The sequence below is a fragment of the Bos taurus genome, chromosome 27, assembly GCF_002263795.3.
Source record: "Bos taurus isolate L1 Dominette 01449 registration number 42190680 breed Hereford chromosome 27, ARS-UCD2.0, whole genome shotgun sequence".
Taxonomy (NCBI): Eukaryota; Metazoa; Chordata; class Mammalia; order Artiodactyla; family Bovidae; genus Bos; species Bos taurus.
The window spans coordinates 25,341,363-25,362,660 of NC_037354.1; the positions used below are offsets into that span (position 1 = coordinate 25,341,363).

At 43.6% G+C, this 21,298-nt stretch overlaps 1 long non-coding RNA gene across 2 annotated transcripts; it reads left to right on the forward strand.

Moving 5' to 3' along the window:
* Positions 1 to 8,280: 8,280 nt before the first annotated feature.
* LOC132344056 (uncharacterized) lies at positions 8,281 to 21,024 on the forward strand. Of its 2 annotated transcripts, XR_009493146.1 has the most exons (4): positions 8,281 to 10,333; positions 16,615 to 16,744; positions 19,774 to 20,299; positions 20,415 to 21,024. It is a non-coding gene; the product is annotated as an uncharacterized lncRNA (long non-coding RNA). The 2 variants fall into 2 exon arrangements; XR_009493145.1 differs by having other exon boundaries at positions 19,774 to 21,024.
* The last annotated feature ends 274 nt before the right edge of the window (positions 21,025 to 21,298 follow it).

Consider the following 21,298-nt stretch of genomic DNA (forward strand, 5'->3'; position numbering starts at 1 on the left):
GAGCCCAGGGAAGAGCAGCCCAGGAAAAATATCCATAGGGAGTGTGAGTAGATGAGACCCATGGTCCCAGAGATTATGCATATAGATAGAGAGAGAGGGAGAGAGAGGGGGGCTTCCCAGGTGACTCAGGGGTAAGGAATCCGCCTGCCAATGCAGGAGACATGGGTTTGATCCCTGAGTCAGGAAGATCCCCTGGAGAAGGAAGTGGCAACCCACTCCAGTATTCTTGCCTGGGAAATTCCATGGACAGAGGAGCCTGGCGGGCCACAATCCATGGGTTCGCAAAGAGTCAGACATGACTGAATGAGCGACTAAAACAACAACAAACAGATAGATACCTTAGGCCTTGTACGGAGAAGGCAGTGGCACCCCATTCCAGTACTCTTGCCTGGAAAATCCCATGGGCAGAGGAGCCTGGTGGGCTGCAGTCCATGGGGTCGCTAAGAGTCGGACACGACTGAGCAACTTCACTTTCACTTTTCACTTTCATGCATTGGAGAAGGAAATGGAAACTCACTCCAGTGTTCTTGCCTGGAGAATCCCGGGGACAGGGGAGCCTGGTGGGCTGCCATCTATGGGGTCACACAGAGTCAGACACGACTGAAGTGACTTAGCTTAGCAGCAGGCCTTGTAACTAATGTGAAGGAAGAGAATATGTTGGTATCCTCATCTGATGAGTGAGGTTGGTCTCAATGATCCTGATGTTTCCTTTCAGGGTCAGCAATCTCTAATGCTCAATGAAAAAAACTATAAAAAGTTTGAATTAACTTTAGCAATCCTAATTGAGTTGTTAAAACAATGACACAGAGAATCCCAAACAGTGGAAGATCAAAAAAAAAATTTGCATTTGATTCAGAAATGCAGATGGACCATTCTTTGTGTCATATTGATTGTTTTGCGGAGAACTAAGCGGGTCCTGGGAAATGAATAATTCATCTTAATAGTAGTTTGCATTCTATGACCACTAGTGGGGTCAGCTGAGGATGGAGTGTGTGCTTGAGAGATACGGATCCATTCACTGGTTTGACAATTATCTATTGAGAGTCTGCACCCAGCCCTCACCCTGGGAGAATGGATATATTCTGCCCTGCATCCATGCATGCTAAGCTGTTTCAGTTGTGTCCAACTCTTTGTGACCCTATGGACTGTAGCCCGCCAGTCTCCTCTGTCCATAGGATTCTCCAGGCAGGAATACTGGGGTTGATTGCCATGCCCTCCTCCAGAGAATCTTTCTCACCCAGGGATCGAACCCATGTCTCTTATGTCTCCTGTGTTGACAGGCAGATTCTTTACCACTAGCACCACCTGGGAAACCCATTCTGCTCTTGTGGGCATCCTAAAACGCAGATCCCAATTTAGTAGGCCTGGGGTGGAGCCCAGCATTTTTAAAAGGCTCCCAAGGGAAATCAGACACATGTGTGCAGTAAGACAGGTATCTTATAAGATTTTCTGTTGGTTGTTGGAGGAGGGATCCAGATCTTAAAGGCAGTGCAGTTCAAAGGTTGGGGACAGTCCAAATGTTAGAAAGGAAGGCATAGCTCTCAGAGGACGAGGATCAGACCGTCTGAGAATAGAACGCTGCTGTCATTAAAATGTTTGTGGATAATTGAGAATTAACAGGGAAAAGGGAGGGAGGGTAAAGGAGTTCTCCAGGCAACAGGACACGGGCATTGTGATGTCAGCATGGCTATTAACATGCATCGATGGTTCTGAAACACAGAGACTCTCATCTCAAGGCTCTGGCCTTTCTATTTTTCGAACTGAGGTTTGCCTTTGACTTAATGGAACAATTTTCTTCTGGTACCACAAGAGCCATTTCATTCCAAGATGGATTGCAATGTGAACGGATCTTTTTCCATTTCGTGTCCCAAACCGCAGCACAATTAGTTTCTAAATAAATGCCAGCGGCTTCTGGGGGAGGCTCTGATTGCGAGGCTGGAATAACAGTGGGCAGCCACAGAGCGGGTCCATGCTGGCTGGTCCCTACCAGGGCTAAGAGGTCCTGACGCCCCCATCCTACTTACATACGCTGGATTTCCTAAGAAGCATCCACTCTGATGAGCCCTTATTGAACATTTGGGTTGCAAAGTGGTTTTGGGGACAGTAAGAGGATGGAGTTTGTTTGGAAAGTCAACATATGTTTTAAGGTAAACACAGATCACCTCTGCCAAAAACTGTTGTGTCTGCTTCCCAGAACTCCTGATCCTGTGTCTTGACAGACTCCGATTGCATGGGGAGATGACTCCCACCGTGCCCCATGCTCTGATGTGAGAGGGACAGATGTTAGGGGTTGAAACGTGTCCCCAGCCTTCCAAATTCATGTCAAAGTCCTAACCCCATCCCTAGTATGTGACCTTGTTTAGAAATAGGGTCATTGCAGATGTAATAAGATGAGAGATCATACTGGAGGAGTGCTCAGTCGCTCAGTTGTGTCCAACTGTTTGTGACCCCATGGACTGTAGCCTGCCAGGCTCATCCATCCATGGAATTTCCCAGGCAAGAATACTGGAGTGGGTTTCCACTTTCTCCTCCATCATAGTGGAGGAGGGTGAACCCTAATCTATATGAGTGATGTCCTTACAAAGGGGGAAATCTGTGAAGATGGAGGCACAGACTGAGCTGATGCTTCTACTGGCTTGGCCAAAAAGTTTGTTTGGGTTTCTATTACAACAAAAACCTGAACAAACTTTTTGGTCAACTCAATACAAACCATGGAGAAGGCAATGGTACCCCACTCCAGTACTCGTGCCTAGAAAATCCCATGGGTAGAGGAGCCTGGTAAGCTGTAGTCCATGGGGTCACTAAGAGTTGGACACAACTGAGCAACTTCACTTTCACTTTTCATTTTCCACTTTCATGCATTGGAGAAGGAAATGGCAACCCACTCCAGTGTTCTTGCCTGGAGAATTCCAGGGACTGGGGAGCCTGGTGGGCTGCCATCTATGGGGTCGCATAGAGTCGGACACAACTGAAGTGACTTAGCAGCAGCAGCAATACAAACCAAGGTGGCCAGCAGACACCAGTAACCCGGGAAGAGACACGAACACACATGTCCTTGCAGACCTCAGCAGAATCCAACCCTGCCCACACCTTGACCTCTGGCTTCTAGTCTCTGGAAATGTGAAACGATATGCTTCTGTTGTTTAAGCCTCTTGGTTTGTGGACTGTCTCAGAGCAGCCCTAGGATACTAATACAATAGACTGAAATAGAGTTAGGCACCCATAATATTAAAATTTTTTCTGTATATGTCCTTGGAAAAATCATTTAATCTCTATAAAAAGTGAAAGTTGGAGCAAGTGGTTAATGAAATTCCTTGCATTCTGTGAAGGTGAAGCCTTCTGTGATTCTCAGAGATTCTAATGTATTGATCAACCAGGGATCATTTTGTCAATCACACTGGCCAAGTGAGGGCTGAGAAACAACACCCACATCCACAGGAGGCTGAGGACAGGTGGAAGAGATGGAGTTCAAACTACTAGGTAACCAGGCAGAACCTTAACCCTGTGTGGCCTCAGATGCTGAACAGAGACTGGACCCTGCCTCGGAGGGCTGGGCCCCAGGAGCAGAGGGTAGTCTTGGCTGGTGGTATCCCCCAGGCTCCTCCTCCTGCAGGCAGCGTGGTCTAGAAGCAGCAGGTAGGAGTCAGGCTGAGACCGCTGGCCTGAGTTTCCATCTCCCCTGGGTAAGCAGTTAGCAATGAAAGGTCAAGGAGGACCGATTCACTAACCGTGGCAGGCAGATCAAGTGACTGTTCTGGAATATTTGTTGAAGGAGACCCTTAGTAAGTTGACGGGTAGGAGCCCAGAGTCATCGTAACTTGGGTATGAAAGGAAATGTGACTTCACATTGCGGTCACTGGTAGGTGGCATGTGGGCATTAGGGTGACATGTCCTGTGAATAGGACAGAGCAGGGGCCAGTCCACACTGCTCATTAGTGATTTCCCTAGTCAGGGCCCTGCACCTTGTAAACCATCAATTCATTACATGAAAGAAGGACGATGAAGTAGGAATTTGTTCCAGGAATGCGGGAAACAATTAGCCAATTTAGTCATTAGGGCCATGTTACCCTTCTAGACTCAACTTTAATTAGCTGCTTATTTGAATTAAGTAATTAATCACTACATTGATTCTATTTAGTGCATGTTGACAAAGGATAATGTGTATGACCACAAAGGTTAGCTTAGCAATTCGAGAATTTGAGTAGGAGAGGCAGAGTTAAGCATTCCCATATTATCAGTCACCAAATCTCAACCAGTTCTCTGATATGTGTAAAGTTTTGTGCTGGATGCTTGTAATCAATGTTCAGGGTCATGTAGAAAGTGGCCAATGATTATTCTTCAATTGTGCAGTAAGCAGAACCCCCATGCTCCCTAAACAGCTTTTGTTTTCTCTCTCTGTTTTTCTACATGTGGTTTTTCTCTTCCAGAAATGCCCCATCTTACAAAATCATTCCTCAAGGCTTCTTTCTCCAATGACTTTATCTACCTATCACCTCTGGATCTGCTGAGTAGGAGTACTTCCTCCTTTGCATACCCATCACTCATCACCAGTGTCTTCTGGAATTCATATGCAATCTTGTATTCTAGTTCACCACCATTTACCTCATTTCTTTTACTAAATTAGATGTTCCCTGGTGTGGTGGATTGAATAGTATCTACCCTCCAGAATTTCTGTCCATCTGAAACCTCAGAATGTGAACTGATTTGCCAAGAGGGTCTTTGCAGATATAATTCATTTAGGATCTTGTGATGAGATTATGCTGGCTTTAAAGGAAGGCCCTAAATCCAATGACCGGTGTCTTTATAAGAGAAAGGAGAGGGAGATGGTCACAGCAAGACACAGAGCAAAGATGACCTGCGAAGACTGAGGCAGGGATCAGCCACAAGCCAGGAGCCAGTGGAAGCTGAAGTCTTCAAAGGCAAGGAGGACTCAACCTTCCCTTGGACTTTTGTAGTAAAGTTGCTGATACCTTCCTTCCAGACTTCTGGTCTCCAGCACTGTGAGAGAAGAAATTTCTATTGTTTGAAACCACCACGTTTGTGGTCATTTGCTATGGCAGCCCAGGGAATTAATATACCTGAGTATAAGGTGATGATGCAAAGGTAATTCATTTGTATGATGGGTACCATGTTATTATTCTGAGTCACAAGTGAAAGTGAAAGGTGCTCAGTCATGTCCAACTCTTTGTGACCCCATGAATTATATAGTCCATGGAATTCTCCAGGCCAGAGTGCTAGAGTGGGTAGCTATTCCCTTCTCCAGGGGATCTTCCCAACCCAGGGATCGAACCCAGGTCTCCCGCATTGCTGGCGGATCCTTTACCAGCTGAACCACAAGGGAAGCCCATTATTAGTCACAAACCATGGGCAAATCACTATTTCAAATGGTGTTGATAATAAATTATTACATCAACTGCTCTAGACTTCTGTAGCAATGCTTTCCCCGCTGAGGCCCCTCAAGAATAGGAAAAAACAAAAGTCGAGCAAGATTTCAGACCAGAACCTCAGCACAGGGCTATTCCTTTGACATCTTGCCTCAGTGTCATTTCCTGGCGTTGCGAGTTATTTAACGCTTACATGGTGATATCTGATCTTTCCTTCTATTGTTTCCCAGTGGCCACCAGAGCTCTCTCATTCAAACACAAGCTGGTGTGAAACCAAAGAGAAGACAATAACACCGCAGAGCACCACACAGCTGTGCTTTCTAGTATTTGCCCAAATGGCTTCCTAGGATAACAGTGATCACTAAAGCACTCTGTTTTGAGTAAGCAACCTCTATTTTAACCATAGATGGCTCTGAGCATTGTGGCCCTCTAAATGATTCTAGAATACACATCCCTTCTCAGCCTCGGCATCCCAGTGTAGGAGGTGTGCACTCACCAGCACGGATTACTGGTGTTTTTTTGGCAAGGCCAAGGCAGTTGCTCTGAGGGTGGGCTGGGAATGCAGCCACGATGCATTTATAAAGCAGACCTCTGCGCTTAAGGGAGAGAGTAACATGTATTGCTTCCTGGAAAACTGGACTCCATAGCTGAATCTGGGTCTATTGCCCAGTGTCTTGCTGTCCTTGGTCTGGAGGGAAGCAGTGTGCCCCATCATGGGCATTATCAGATCTTTGGTGGTCTTTATTTTTAAAAAATCCTATGCTTTGCGGTTTGAGAAGAGAGCAGAAATCGTCTATCCCTTTAAATGAATCATCTCAGACACATGGCTCTGCAGCAATGCATCCATACTCATGTGTGTAGTGTGCCTGGTTCCATCTCCACCCACCTATCTCCTCTTGACCTCTTACAGCAGAGCGACTCAGGAGAAAGGAAGAGGCTGATGAAGGAACCAGCTCTCGCATATCAAGTCGCTGCAGCCTCTTGAGTGTCTACTGCCACAAAGAGAAGCTAAGGCAAAAAGGACAAGTCTGGGTGAAGGAAAGCAACCCCAGCTGAGTAGGGGAATCATTCTAAAACCCAGCCCTGTCTATGTTATCTTGGGGGTGGGGGTGGGGATCGGCACTCAGTTGCAGGGGCAGACGGAAGTCCAAGGGGACTCCCCAATTTGGTGCTCACTCAAGGGAACACCCTTGAGTCAGTCAGTGCTTCCTGCCCCTCCAGGGGCCATATCATAAGTGGTATGTCTCACTGGGTGGTAAGATTCATGCCAACTGATGAAATCACCACCCAGAGTTGTTAAAAGACTATTGATGTCAAGCTGTCAGTGGCCACATTCCCATTGTCCAATCCAATTAACATTAGCCTTTAGTCTCACACATGGAAACTCAAAGAATGTCCACAGGAGTAGTTCTCATTGTATGACTCACTCACAAGCAGTGGTCTCTGAGGGCTCTGCCGATGACCACAGACTGATTTCTCATAGGACAGGGAGACTGGCTCATCCTTCTGTATCTTCAAAAGCTTTCTTACTCCAGGATCGTCCCCACGGACATGTACATCTGACTTGACACAGCTCATCTTCAAAACAAAAACAAACAAATGTTCCCTTGACCTACATTCCCACACAACCGTGGTACATGGCTCCATTTCTCCTTAGAGTGCCTGTGTGCATGTGTGCTAAGTCACTTCAGTTGCGTCCGACTCTTTTCGACCCCATGGGCTGTAACCCACCAGGCTCTTCTGTCCATGGGATTGTCCAGGCAAGGATACTGGGATGAGTTGTCATGCCCTCCTCCTAGGGGATCTTCTTCACCCAGGGACTGAACGCTCATCTCTTATGTCTCCCACATTGGCAGGCAGGCTCTTTACCGGTAGCGCCACCCGGAAAGCCCCTCTCCTTAGAGTAAATCTCCTCAAGCATCATGAGTTATCACTGTCTCTATCTTCTCAGCCTCCATTCTCTCCCAACTCTTTATTCCCAATTCTATCAGAGGGGAACCACTGACTCCACTTACTGAATCCAGAGACCGGTTAGTTCTCCGTTTCATCTTACAAAACTTGTGAGCAGTATCGTCACGGTTGACCCCTCCCACCTTCTTAAAACTTTCTTCCCTAGGGTCCTAGGAGACCATGTTTTCTTAGTTTTCATCCTACCTACCATACTGTTTCTTTTTTTTTTTTTTTTTTCATTCTCATCTGCCCAACATCTTAATGTTAGATTCCCCTGGGATGAAATCTTCAGAGTTTCTCTTGTCTTCCCTTCCTTTTCTTTCTCTTCTCTTCCCTTTGTTCTTCTCCTCTCCCATCTCTGCACCCCTGCTCTCCACCCTTTCTCCAGGTAATCTCTTTCAGTCTCATATCACCTACATATTCATGGCTCCCAACTCTGTCTTTCCAGCCCTCATCTTTCCTCTAAGGAAGCTGTCTCCGTGACATCTCTGCTTGGATGTCTTATAGACACCTCAAATTGCATGTCTTGGCATCCCTCCAAAGCCTATTTCTCCCCCAGGATTCTTGTGTGAGGCAAATGACTCCATCATCTACCCAGTTGGCTCGGGTTAAAATTTAAGAATTGTTTATCTTTTATTCCTTTTTCCCCCCAGTTGTTATCTCACATTCAATGCCATAGTCCTATTAGCTCTAACTTCAGAATATATCCCAGAATCTAATCACCTCACCACATCCTTTGCTACAGCCTCATCCGTCATCATCTCCTGCCTAGCCCACAGCAATAACTCCTCTCTTTCTGTGTCCAACTTCCCCTACTGTACTGCCTTCTCTACCTAACAGGCCAAATAACCTCTGAAGAGTGTAAATCTGCTACTTTGCCCTCTTGCTTAAATCTTGTTAATGGTATCTAAATACATAACAGAGTAAAATTTAGGCTGCTTGCCATGGTCATAATCTGAGCCCCATCTACATGGTCTGACCCGGTCCTCCTTGCCTCCCTTCTCATCCTGTTAGGCTCAGTTACACTGGCCTTCTTTCTAGACCTCAGACACCCCTCGCTTGTTCCTGCACCAGTGTCTTTGCATTTGCTGTTCCTCCTGCCAGAAATGCTTTTCCCCCGACCTCGGTATAATTAACCCTGCACCTTTCAATTCTCAGCTTTACTGTCACCTCCTAAGAGAGAACTTCCCCAACTTCCGTTTAAAGCAGCTTCCAAACCTCTTCAATCTCTACCTCATTACACTATTTTCCTGCATGTTGATGAACACTCTTTTCTTGAAATGATCGTTTTATTGATTTATAGCTTTATTGATTTTTGTCTTCCTACACTGGATTATATAACAGCAATCTTGTCTGTCCTGTTCACTGTTAATTCCCTAACTTATACTAAAGCAGAGCTCATATCATATGTTCAATAAATATTTGTTGTGTAAGGAAATGCTCAATAAATTCTCTAGTGTGTTTCTGATTCTGGTTTGAAGCAACATGGCTTCTAAATCTGGCAGCACGGAAGAATTACCTAGACATATTTTTAATAATTCAGACTCTTGGGCCCCATCCCAGGATCTATTGATGTGCCACTGAGAGTGTCCTGATCTTTCCATTCACTCTGATGAAAAGTCTTGAATTGGCAAAGGCAAGATCAGGGGTTAAGATTCAGGCTAATATAATTTGTGTTAAGCGGTCATATGAGTCCTTTGTTCCACTGGAGTAAAAAACCTTTAGAAACCACTAGATTGCAGTTGCGGGTGGGGTGGAGAGAGATGAGAAGTTGGACTCTGTGGTGTGGGTCTATCTGGCTGTTGAGAGCAGAGGTCCAGTTTTACCGCTTTGGGAGCTGAGTGATTCTGTGAATTCCCAGGATACCTCTTCATTCAGGGAAAACCCTTTACTTTACATGTCCTTTACATGTCCTTCAGCTTCATGATCGAGAATCTGCTATTCAATATAGTAGCCACGATTTAAATTTGAATGAATAAAAATTAAGGTATTTGGATCAAATTTATTAATTAAGATCAGACAGAATGAAGAATTCCATTCTTCAGTCTCGCTGGCCGCATTCTAAGCACTCACTCTCGGCCTGGGCTAGAGCCTACAGCTGTGACAGTGCGTTTCCATCAGGGTAGAAAGTTCTTTGGGTCAGGGCTGGTCTGGAAAATGCGCTCCTGGGACATTTAGGGCATCCACCTGCTGTTGTGATTGCTTTAAATGCCACCCTTGTCAGTCATACACAGAATTAAGCTATATCCTGGTTAAGGGATGGGTCTCCTGAGGTCTGGGAATTTCAGTTAAGCAGGTGAGAAGCTGATGAAAACAGTTTATAAAAACACATGCCAGCAGACTGGCCCACACACAGAGGAGATGCACATTTTCACAGAAATACCTTTGTTGCTTCCAAGCACATGGAGAAAGCACATCTCTGAGATAGGGAGGACACTTTCCATAGCTTGTTCTTGAACTCTGAGTCCAAGGTCACTCATGGGAATATCAGCAGGATTTGTCAGCTAACTGTTTCTTAGGCTTACATGTTATATCCCCAGTGAGAGGCTCAGCCAGCCACTCTAAGGCAGGGGAAATTATTTATACACTTATCTCCTCCTCGGCATTTCACATAGAGATGATAAACATTAGCACTTAGTCTAACTCATACTATAATGAGCTCTGTACATGCCTCTTTTTGTTTGCTCATGAGGTTGTCAAGGGCAAGGATTATATCTTATTCCCTTCTCTGCAGCAACTGACACTGTATGATGCATAATTGTTTCTATACAAATATTCACTAGATTGGCTGGATAGGTGACTAGATGGATGGAGGGATGGATGGATGGATGGATGGACTCTGAGCCACCCTGATGGAAGAGTCCACATGGTAATTTTACCACATGGTAAAAGAATGGTAATTCTGTGATATTACCATTTCTAACACATCATTTCTCTTCTCAGGACTTCAGAGGAATTCAGTATTATTCTCTCTTCTGAAGATGAAGAGACACAATCTTGTAAGTCAACAGTGAGTAGATGAATGAGGGGAAGCTTTTCCAGCGTCATCAGAGCATCCTCATGGAACTTCATGGGAAAAGCCATTTCCTTTTCTTCTCTTTCTCTCTATGACAGAAAGCTCAGCTAGGGGAGGAACAGATTTAGCTCAAAAGGGAAACAGGCACGTAGGGCGCTTTGATAAGAAATTGCACATGTACCTTGCGAGGCGTTCACGTTCCCAGAGCACCTTGGGTTACTCTTTCAAGAACTCAATTTTGAGAGCTTATTATAGCTTTCAGAATCTTTTATCCCCCACATCTTGTCTCAGAGAAAGAGGAGAGTGAGATTGCATGTTGCGTAGCAATGAGGCACACGAGATCACAAAACCAGGCAAAGGCCAGCTCTGAGCCACCCGGCATAGGAGACAAGCTTGTCAGGACCACATTCCTTGTCTCCCTGCTGCTCATGACCATGAGGGTGAAAGAGCAATGGGAACTGCAACACTGCTTATTGAAGACGACATGAGTAGACTGGTCCCCCCTTCTAATACACTTTTGCATGTTAAATTATCAATTCTATAAGTATTGCTTGCTTTTCTTTTTTTGTAATTCTTTTCTGGCTATAAAAATAACCCACATTCATTATAGAAATATAGGAAGGTATAAAGAAAGCTAAAAATACTTGTAACCCTCCTATCCTGAGTTTCTGCTGCATATATTTTAGTGTGTTTCCTTCTTATCCTTTTCCTGTACATATACAATATAAATAGGTATGGTTATATCTTTCTTTGAATAATGAGAATCACGGTCACACTTTGCTATTAGATTTTTATATTTGACAATGTATTATTATGAGTATATCTCCATGCCGTTCAACATTTTTCAAAGCAGTCATATATAGGTAAAAAAAAACTTTGGGGAGAAGGGGTAGTTAGGGTGTTTGGGATGGACATGTACACACTGCTGTATTTAAAATGGATAACCGGCAAGTACCTACTAAGGAGCACAGGGAATTCTGCTCAATGTTATGTGGCAACCTGGATGGGAGGGGAGTTTGGGGGAGAATGGATACATGTCTCTGTATGGCTGAGTCCCTTTGCTGTTCACCTGAAACTGTCACAACATTGTTTATTTGCTATATCCAATAGAAAATAAAAAGTTGAAAAAAATCCTTCACCCCTCCTGCAAGATGTATAGGCTGTAAGTAAAGTATTATTTCGGAGAAGGCAATGGCACCCCACTCCAGTACTCTTGCCTGGAATATCCCATGGATGGAGGAGCCTGGTAGGCTGCAGTCCATGGGGTCGCTAAGAGTCGGGTACGACTGAGCGACTTCACTTTCAGTTTTCACTTTCATGCATTGGAGAAGGAAATGGCAACCCACTCCAGTGTTCTTGCCTGGAGAATCCCAGGGACGGCAGAGCCTGATGGGTTGCCATCTATGGGGTCGCACAGAGTCAGACACGACTGAAGTGACTTAACAGCAGCAGCAGCAAAGTATTATTTAGAGGAAATGTTATGGTTTCAAATTATTATATTAAGAAAGAAGAAAGGCTAAAAATTCATGAGTTAAACATTAATTTAAAAAGTCAAGAGGAGTAGCGTCATGAACGCAGGAATGTTTCAGATCTGCCTGTTGTATCTTTTTTCATTCTGTACTTTGGACTCTTTGATCCTTATATTTTAGATGTGTCTCTTCTAAAAGAGCATTTAACTAGATATTTTAAATCTAGTCTGACGTCTTTGACTTTTAACTGAGGCATTTAGTTTATTTTCATTTCAATGTAATCACTGAAATGTTTTATCTAGATCAATTTTGTGTTTTGTAATTATCCTACTTTCTCTATAGCTCTCTCTCTTTTTTTTTTTTTGCCTCCTTTGGACTCATCTCTTCATTTTTCTCTAGTACTTTGAAAATAATATATCTAATTCTTTTCTCCTAAAGCTTATCCTAGAACATTAATAAGCAAACTTATCATATTCTAAATGTAATTAATGTTTCCCTCCTTCCATACATTACAAAAATTTTAAAACACCTTAATCCTATTACCCCTTCCAATTTACATACTCTTGTTGCTGCATATTTTATTTCTATCTTTTACTCACAGAAGTTTATTGTCGTTGTTTTCTGCAGTGTTCTTTGGATTTATCCCTATATTTGCCACTTTCTGGGCCTATTATGCCATCTTTCATCTCGGTCTTTCCACTGAGATTATTTCCTCTGCCTCAGCCAAGCCTTTAGAATTTCCTTTAATCACAGTTTATTTTTCCTTACCTCAAAATGTTTTTACTTGACTCTTATTTTTGAAAGATATCTTCACTGCACATATACTTTTGGCTTAGTGGTTGTTTTCTCTCAGCATATTAAAAATATTTTCCCAGTATCATCTAGCTTCTCTGATGGCTCTTATGAAATCAGTTGCAAATGTGTCATTTCTTTGTAAGTAACCTATCTATCTTCTTTGCCTGATTTTTAGGTCCTCTCTGGCTTTAGTGTTCTGAGGTTTTATTATTGTATATATGAGCATTTCTTTCTCTTTTTTCTTCTTTTAAAAATACTGCTGGGTTCCTTGGGATGCCTGTATCTGAGGACTGGAGTCTTTCGTCAATTCTGATTACTTCTTTTTATCTCTTTGGAGTGTGTAAAAAGTAAACTGCTGGTCTGCCTTCCGGTTTTCTTATTCTTTCTTCAGCTATGCTAATCTTCTCTTAAACCACCCATTGAGGCTTACAAAAAATGTTTAGTTATAACATTTTTCATTTCTAGAAGTTCTAGTTGGATCTTTTCTCAAATCTGCTTGATAGCTTTTATATATCTTTTGTTCCTCACTTATACTTATAGGACATGTAGTGGTCTGAATTGTGTCCCCTCAAAATTCATATACTGAGATCCTAAATGCCAGTACCTCAGCATGTGACTGTATTTGGAGACAGGGCTTTTAAAGAGGTAATTAAAGTTACAGGAGGCCATTGGGATGGGTCCTAATCCAATATGACTTTTATGAAGAGATATGGTGTCCTTTTAAGAAGAGATTAAGACACAGGACAGACATACACAAAGGAAAGACACCGTGAGGACAAAGAGAGAAGACAGCCGTCTGCAAACCACCCAGAGACACCGCAGAAAGAGCCACCCCAGTCAGTACCTTGATCTTGGACTTACAGCCTCCAGAACCGTGAGAAAGTAAATCTCCATTCTTTAAGCCACACAGTCTGTGGAACATAGTTATGGCGGCACTAGCAAATTCACACCGACCCCTATGGCTTCTGTTTCCTTTGAGTCAAGTTCTGAATACCTGTTTTATATTGCTTGGCTGATAAATCAATATCTGAAACTTTTACAAGCTGCATCTCTGGTCTGTTTTTTCAGCTGTATTATGCTTCAGTTCAGTTCAGTGCAGTTGCTCAATCGTGTCCGACTCTTTGCAACCCCATGAACCGCAGCATGCCAGGCCTCCCTGTCCATCACCAACTCCTGAAGTTCACCCAAACTCATGTCCATTGAGTCAGTGATGCCATCTAACCATCTCATCCTCTGTCGTCCCCTTCTCCTCCTGCCTTCAATCTTTCGCAACATCAGAGTATTTTCAAATGAATCAGCTCTTCGCATCAGGTGGCCAAAATATTGGAGTTTCAGCTTCAACATCAGTCCCTCCAATGAACACCTAGGACTGATCTCCTTTGGGATGGACTGGTTGGATCTCCTTGCAGTCCAAGGGATTCTCAAGAGTCTTCTCCAACACCACAGTTCAAAAGCATCAATTCTTCGGCAGTCAGCTTTCCTTATAGTCCAACTCTCACATCCATACATGATTACTGGAAAAACCATAGCCTTGACTAGATGGACATTTGTGGACAAAGTAATGTCTCTGCCTTTTAATATGCTGTCTAGGTTGGTCATAACTTTCCTTTCAAGCAGCAAGCGTCTTTTAATTTCATGGCTGCAATCACCATCTGCAGTGATTTTGGAGCCCCCCAAAATTAAGTCAGTCACTTTTTCCACTGTTTCCCCATCTATTTGCCATGAAGTGATAGGACTGGATGCTGTGATCTTAGTTTTCTGAATGTTGAGCTTTAAGCCAACTTTTTCACTCTCCTTTTTCACTTTCATGAAGAGGCTTTTTAGTTCCTCTTCACTTTCTGCCATAAGAGTGGTGTCATCTGCATATCTGAGGTTATTGATATTTCTCCCGGCAATCTTGATTCCAGCTTGTGCTTCCTCCAGCCCAGCGTTTCTCATGATGTACTCTGCATAGAAGTTAAATAAGCAGGGTGACAATATACAGCCTTGACGAACTCCTTTTCCTATTTGGAACCAGTCTGTTGTTCCATGTCCTGCTCTAACTGTTGCTTCCTGACCTGCATACAGGTTTCTTAAGAGGCAGGTCAGGTGATCTGGTATTCCCATCTCTTTCAGAATTTTCCACCGTTTATTGTGATCCACACAGTCAAGGGCTTTGGCATAGTCAATAAAGCAGAAATAGATGTTTTTCTGGAACTCTCTATTATGCTTAGGGACCTCCCATCATTGTGAATTTTGTGTGCTGATGAGCTGATCTGTGCTAATGATGTGATCTGTGCTGAAGTGCTCATATTTTTTGAAAGCTTCATATGTGGCAATTCTATGAGACAAATCTGAGAGTATTCACTTTTTCCATAGTTCCATGAGCCCAGGACCACTTCCAACTCAGCAGCTCTCTATATTAATTCTCCACTTGAACTTTTGGGACTACACAGATAACGTGGATTGAGGTTGGAAATTATACAATGGCCTTGTGCTTATGAATAATCAAGGCAGAGATTTTGTTCCTTTACCCAAGTACTGAGGTTAGATAAAGGAAGTTTGCCTTGCTGTCTAGATGGTGGTGGAGAGGGACAGCAAATATCCAATTCATGTCTCTTCACTGTGTGAAGCTCTTCTACCAGATCCCATACTTTGAGAGGTCCTGAGGTCTTTCCTTTTTTGGCCACACAGGCTGTGCAGCATGCAGGACCTTAGTTCCCCAACCAGGGATCAAATCCATGCCCCCAGCCCAGAGGCTCAGAGTCATAACCATCAGATATAGAGGGAAGTCCCTGTAGGCTTCTTCTTCATGTGACCTGACCACTGGAGTTTGACAAACGCCCTTAGGATGAAAGTCAGCTTTAGGGTTGCAAAGATAGTTCCAGAAGGAGAGGTTGTTTTTCGCCTGGAACCTTTGTCTCTTCTCTACAAAGATAAGGCTGGCTCGTGCTGGGAAAATTCATTGCTGCTGTCGCCTCCATCTGCTGCTTTCCTGACCAGCCTCTTATTAAGAGCTGGGTCTAAAGGCAAGCATTTTCTGGAAGTCAGTTCTAGCTTGCCCGGCCATTGTTGTCAAGTCCTGGTCTGTGCACTGACTGTCCTGTGCATGAGCCCTCCTACCTTCCCCCCCAAACACACACACAATCACAGAGTGCTTTAGAGATCCTGGATTCTCACCACCACCTCTCCAATCAATTTTTCTCCATTTCCTACCTGTTTCTTTGAAGAAGTCAATAAAAGAGCCATCTGTTTGGGGAGATATCTTGGTGACACTGTCCTCTTTCAGAAAGGGCTAGCAAGAGAGGCTAAATTCAAAGACAAAGTGAAAGTGAAAGTCACTCAGTCATGTCCAACTCTTTGTGAGCCCATGGACTATATACTCCCTGGAATTCTCCAGGCCAGAATACTGGAGCAGGTAGCCTTTCCCTTCTCCAGGGGATCTTCCCAACCCAGGAAGAATCCAGGTCTCCCACATTGCAGGTGGATTCTTTACCAGCTGAGCCACAGAGAAGCCCAAGAATACTGAAGTGGGTAACCTATCCCTTCTCCAGCAGATCTTCCCAACCCAGGAATTGAACTGGGGTCTCCTGCATTACAGGTGGATTCTTTACCAGCTGAGTTTATCAGGAAATTCTAAGACACGACATCCCCAAAACTGTATGAAGACAGGGCTAAGGTTCTTGTATCTGCTGCATCCACTCAAGGAGAGCCTGCCAACTCTTATCCCAAGAGGATTTTTTTTTTTTTTTTTTGGCTGCATTGCACAGCATGAGGGATCTTAGTTTCCTGATCAGGGATCAAACCTGTGCCCTCTGTGTTGGAACCAGGGAATCTTAACCACTGGACCACCAGGGAAGCCCCCAGAGGGAATTTTTTTTTTTTTTTTTTTTAAAGCTTAAGCCAGTGTACGATTTGGGTCTCTAACTGGAAGGCTTTTTGAGTCATCATAACACAAGGTAAGTGACTGAAGAGCGTCTACACACTCACGTGGCACTGCCTTTGATTTCCCCGAGTGCAGAATTGGACTCAGTCTCCAAGCTCTGTCTGGAAGCTCAGGGCATCCAGCATAGGATGACGGAGGCCATTGACACAGAGCAAAAATCTGCCAGAGAGATGCTGTACTTCATCTGACGATTCTCCAGTTGTAGGTAAAACCTCCAGTATGATTTATGACTAGCTCCTTTTTAATGAAAAATGTATTTTATTTCTTAAAAGAATGCATTTTATTAAATAGGTAGTAGGCTGATAGCTATAAACTTCTTCCACATCTTAATGCATTTGTTTTTCATCTTTATTGCTGGTCAGATAGCCATAACCACCTTTCCCTCAGGGATCAAGAAAGGGCTTGCTGTTACACTAGAGGAAATAATTTATGAGTCTTTAAGTGCATGTGACTTATTAATTTGCTCCCTAAATGCTAAAATACCATATTTATGATTAGTTTTTGAGTCTCTTTCTTTGGGGTTAATCTTGTTCGAGGAGCCATAGGAACTGTGTGACCCCAGGACCAAGGGTCCCTCTTACTGGGCTTCATGGTGGACCAATTTGTGCAGGTTAAGGAAAAAAAAAAAGTTCAGACAATGGGCTTATTGACATGCCTTCTGACCTTTCTCATTAGCTGTTGTTGTCAGGCCCCTGTAGAGAGCCTCGGGCAATAACAAGAAAAGCTAAGCACATTTTCAAATTCAAAGTCGGGTCTGCAAAGAGCTGGGGGTGTGGACTTGCCCTGGGCAAGGGCAAGACCTGGCCCTCTCATGTCCTTACCAGCCCTGCCTTGTGCTTTCAACAGGATAAATCAGGCCAATAAACTCTGCTGTTTGATGGAAGGTAAAAGGCATAAAGGTGAATACTATTTAGGAGAGGAAAGATCAGTTAATGCTTGGGAAATGCCTAAGTCAAAAGAATTCTTTTTCTATTCATGAATGTGGTCACTTGGAAATTCAGTTTAAGTTTACTATGAGTCTCATGGGTCTAAAAAGCTTTTCAAGTATTTGCCAACAGATTAACTACTGATATATATGATTTCAAAAATGGTGGAGTAAAATTCTGGAACATACAGGAACTAATATTTATAACCCCCAAACCATCCTGAAGAATATGTGGCACTGATTGAACTAGAGTGGGGCCTCCCTGCTGTCTCAGCAGTAAAGAATCTGCCTGCAATGCAGGAGTCGCAGGTTTGATGCCTGGGTCAGGAATATCCCCTGGAGGAGGGCACAGCAACCCACTCCAGTAGTCTTGCCTGGGGTGTCCCATGAGCAGTGGAGGGAAGCCTGGTGGGCTACAGTCCACGGGGTTGCAAAAGAGTCAAGCAAGACATGACTGAGCACGCACGCATGAACTAGAGCAGCAACAACAGGGATGCCCACAACCACAGCCGTGCTTGGCACGTGATAAATGTTGACTGAATGTATAATGAAGCATCAACTCTCCAGATCTAAGCAGGATGCTAACGTCTCTGAAAGTAAGTGAAAGAATTCTATAAAACCCAACCTGGGGTGCTATACTTGGAACAATTAAGTTCCCAGAGAGGACACAGAGGAAAGAGGAACCATTTTCTGTAGTGATATTCTAAAGTTTCTTATTTCAGAATGGCAGGAGATGCATGGATAACATAGGATGGAATCCTTGAACCAGCCACCTGTGGGTTCTAAGACCTCCCTCCCTCAGCCCCTCTTACTGCAGAAGATAGGAAAGCCCAAAACTTAAAGCAGGTAGATATTCAGAGCAGAGAGCCCAGCCCATTTGTACAGAAAACCTAGACAATAATAATTATGAATAAATTTAAAAGCTGTGCTTCATAACCTAAGGATATGATTAAAGCAATGCTCAGAGGAAAATTATCAGGTTTAAGCACTTAGCATTAATAAATAAAAAGTAATCACAATAATGCGTTGATTATTCAACTCAAGATGTCTGAAAAAGAGCCCAAGGTAATTACAGAAAGGAAGGCACAAGGAAAACATAATGCTGAGAGTTGAAATGAATAAATTAAAGAAAAAAAAGATATTTGGCAGAAAAATAAGTGAATCCAAAGCCTAATGCATTTAACTGAAATATATAAACCATTCTCCATTAGCTATTTTGGAGGGTGGATATCCTACCCTCCAAAAAACTGAGGGTCAAAATACAAACCCATAAAATTAGAGAGGAGAATGAAGAGATAGTACAAAGATGGAGGAAATTTTGAAAAAAAAAATGATGTTAAATTATCAGCAGACACATATAAAAACCTAAGGAGTTACTATTAACATATATGAAGTTGAATAGTTGTCTAGATGCCAGATCCAGATAAATTCACAAGTGGATTATTTTAAATCTTTAAAAAGTAGGTCATTCTAACACTTTAAAACCCTTCCTAGAGTAAGCAAAATACATGCTTCCAATGCCTTTGTATAAAGCCAGTATAACTCTGATGCCAAAATTTAACACTGATGGTATATCACGCACACACAGAATTCACACATAGCAGATGAGTTCTGCTAATACATCTCATGCAAGAATCTTAAATAAAATATTGATGCATTAGTTAGGATTTTCTTTTTTGCATGACATACTTTCTAATAGCTCCTTGACAAGAGAGGAAAAAATAGCTCTAACAGAAAAGAAAGAATTTAAATATTTCAATGATACAGAAAGGTATTATGGGAAAACTGACTTTCGATCATGACCTTTGACTCCAAGGTCGGTGTTAGAACCAACAGGTGAAAGAATATTAAATCAGAATCGAGAGGGGGACTGCAGGTCGAGATTGCTCACAAACCCAGAATTATGCTCTGCTTTCCCCAATCAGAAGTTTCTTTGGAACAAAGTGAATGTTCTGGTTGGGTAAGTTCTTCCAAGAGGAGGCTGTGAGCCTGTGACCACATTTCCCCTTCTGTTCTGTGATGGGGCAGCCTGGTGGGTGAGAGCGGTAGGGTGAGTAGAAGGGAGGGAGGGAGACGGGTCCATTCTCCAGAAGAATAAAGATGGAGTTTGTGCAGGGGAAGTGGATTGACAGCAAAAAGACGAGCTGGGCCACCCTCAGGAGGCGCGTCCCGAGCAGCATCAGCCATAAGGAAAGGCCGTCGTGGCTGGTGGTTGCTGACAAGACCTTCACTAGTAAGAGATTAGAGCTGAAGTCCTTTAACCAACTCTGTGCAAGCTTAGCCGACTGTGCTCTGTTTAATCCTCTTAGGCAAACAAGCCCTTCTCACCAGGCCTTGGACAGCGGCTCGTGCCAATTCTGGCCTCAAATGCCAGCCAGCTTTGGAAATTAGACTGGTCTTCTGCAAGCCCTGGCGGGGAGTACGAGCGCTGGTTTGTGAGGTGTGGAAAGCCAATCTGCTTATGGCACAAGACTTCCGGATAACCGCAGCCAAGTGCAGAGAGGGAAAAACAGCCTCCAAGGTAACCAGGGTGTAGCCAAGAAAGAACAAGGCTGCCACCCAACCTTGACTCTGCCTCCCCCGGGCTGGCCAGGCCCCTGAGGGGACATAAGGAGACGTGGTCCGGGCACAGGACCTGTGAGATTGGAGACTGAAACTGGCCTTTTGAGAGAACAGGACCAAAGCCAGAAACTCCCAGAGACACTCGAGATGGCTCGTTTTCCCAGAGGGAGGCCCATGTCACCTCCTGAGCCACCGCGAGCTGCTGTTATTGTCACATTTCAGAAATGCATGGAAAGTGAGTCCAGGTCTGAGACAAGATTTTCAGTTGACGGGGTATGTGAAGAACTTCCTCTGAGTAATTTCTTTCCTAACTGGCTAGAAAAAGAAGGAACAGGGCTTCCCTGGTTGTCTAGTGGTTAACTATCTGCTTGCCACTTTGCCAATACAGGGACACAGGTTCAATCCCTGGTCCAGGAAGATTCCACATGCCGTGGAGTAACTAAGCCCGCAGGCCACCACTGCCGAGCCCGTGCTCTGCAACAAGAGACGCCACCAAAATGAGAAGACTGCGCACCAGAATGGAGGCACAGCACAGCCAAAACTCAATCAATAAACAAATCTTTAAAAAAAAGAAGGGATAAAGTTCAGCTTTTAATTGGGTTAAGATCTCAAAGTCTGGGTCCGTCTATTTGGTTTAAGTATGCATTTATCACCCAATGTATTTAAGGGTCTTTGTTCTGGACTTGCCACCAGGTACAGTGTAAAGCAGTGTTCCCTCAAATAAATATAATGCCCCAACTGGTATTTAAAATGTGGTGCAGCCCCATTAAGAGGTAAAGGGATGTGCACTGTGAGTGATAGCAATATGCCATCATAGGTTCATCAACTGTAATAAAATCCCAAGGAACTGCAGAGCGTTGACAGTGAGGAAGGTTCAGGTGTAGGGACAGAGAGCATGGATGAGAACTCTGTATTTTCTGCTCAGTTTTGTTGTGAAGTGAAATCTGCTCTGAAAAATAGTCTATTTAAAAAAAAATAAAATCAGAAAGTGTGAAAGTGAAGTTGCTCAGTTGTGTTTGACTCTTTGCAACCCCATGGACTGTAGCTTACCAGGCTCCTCCATCCATGGGATTTTCCAGGCAAGAATACTGGAGTGGGTTGCCATTTCCTTCTCCAGGAGATCTTCCTGACCCAGGGATTGGACCCAGATCTCCCTCATTGTAGGCAGACACTTTACCATCTGAGCCACCAGGGAAGCCTGCTAAAATAAAATCAAATAGAAATTAATTTTAATAATATATTTAATGCAACCAAATATTATCATTTTGACAG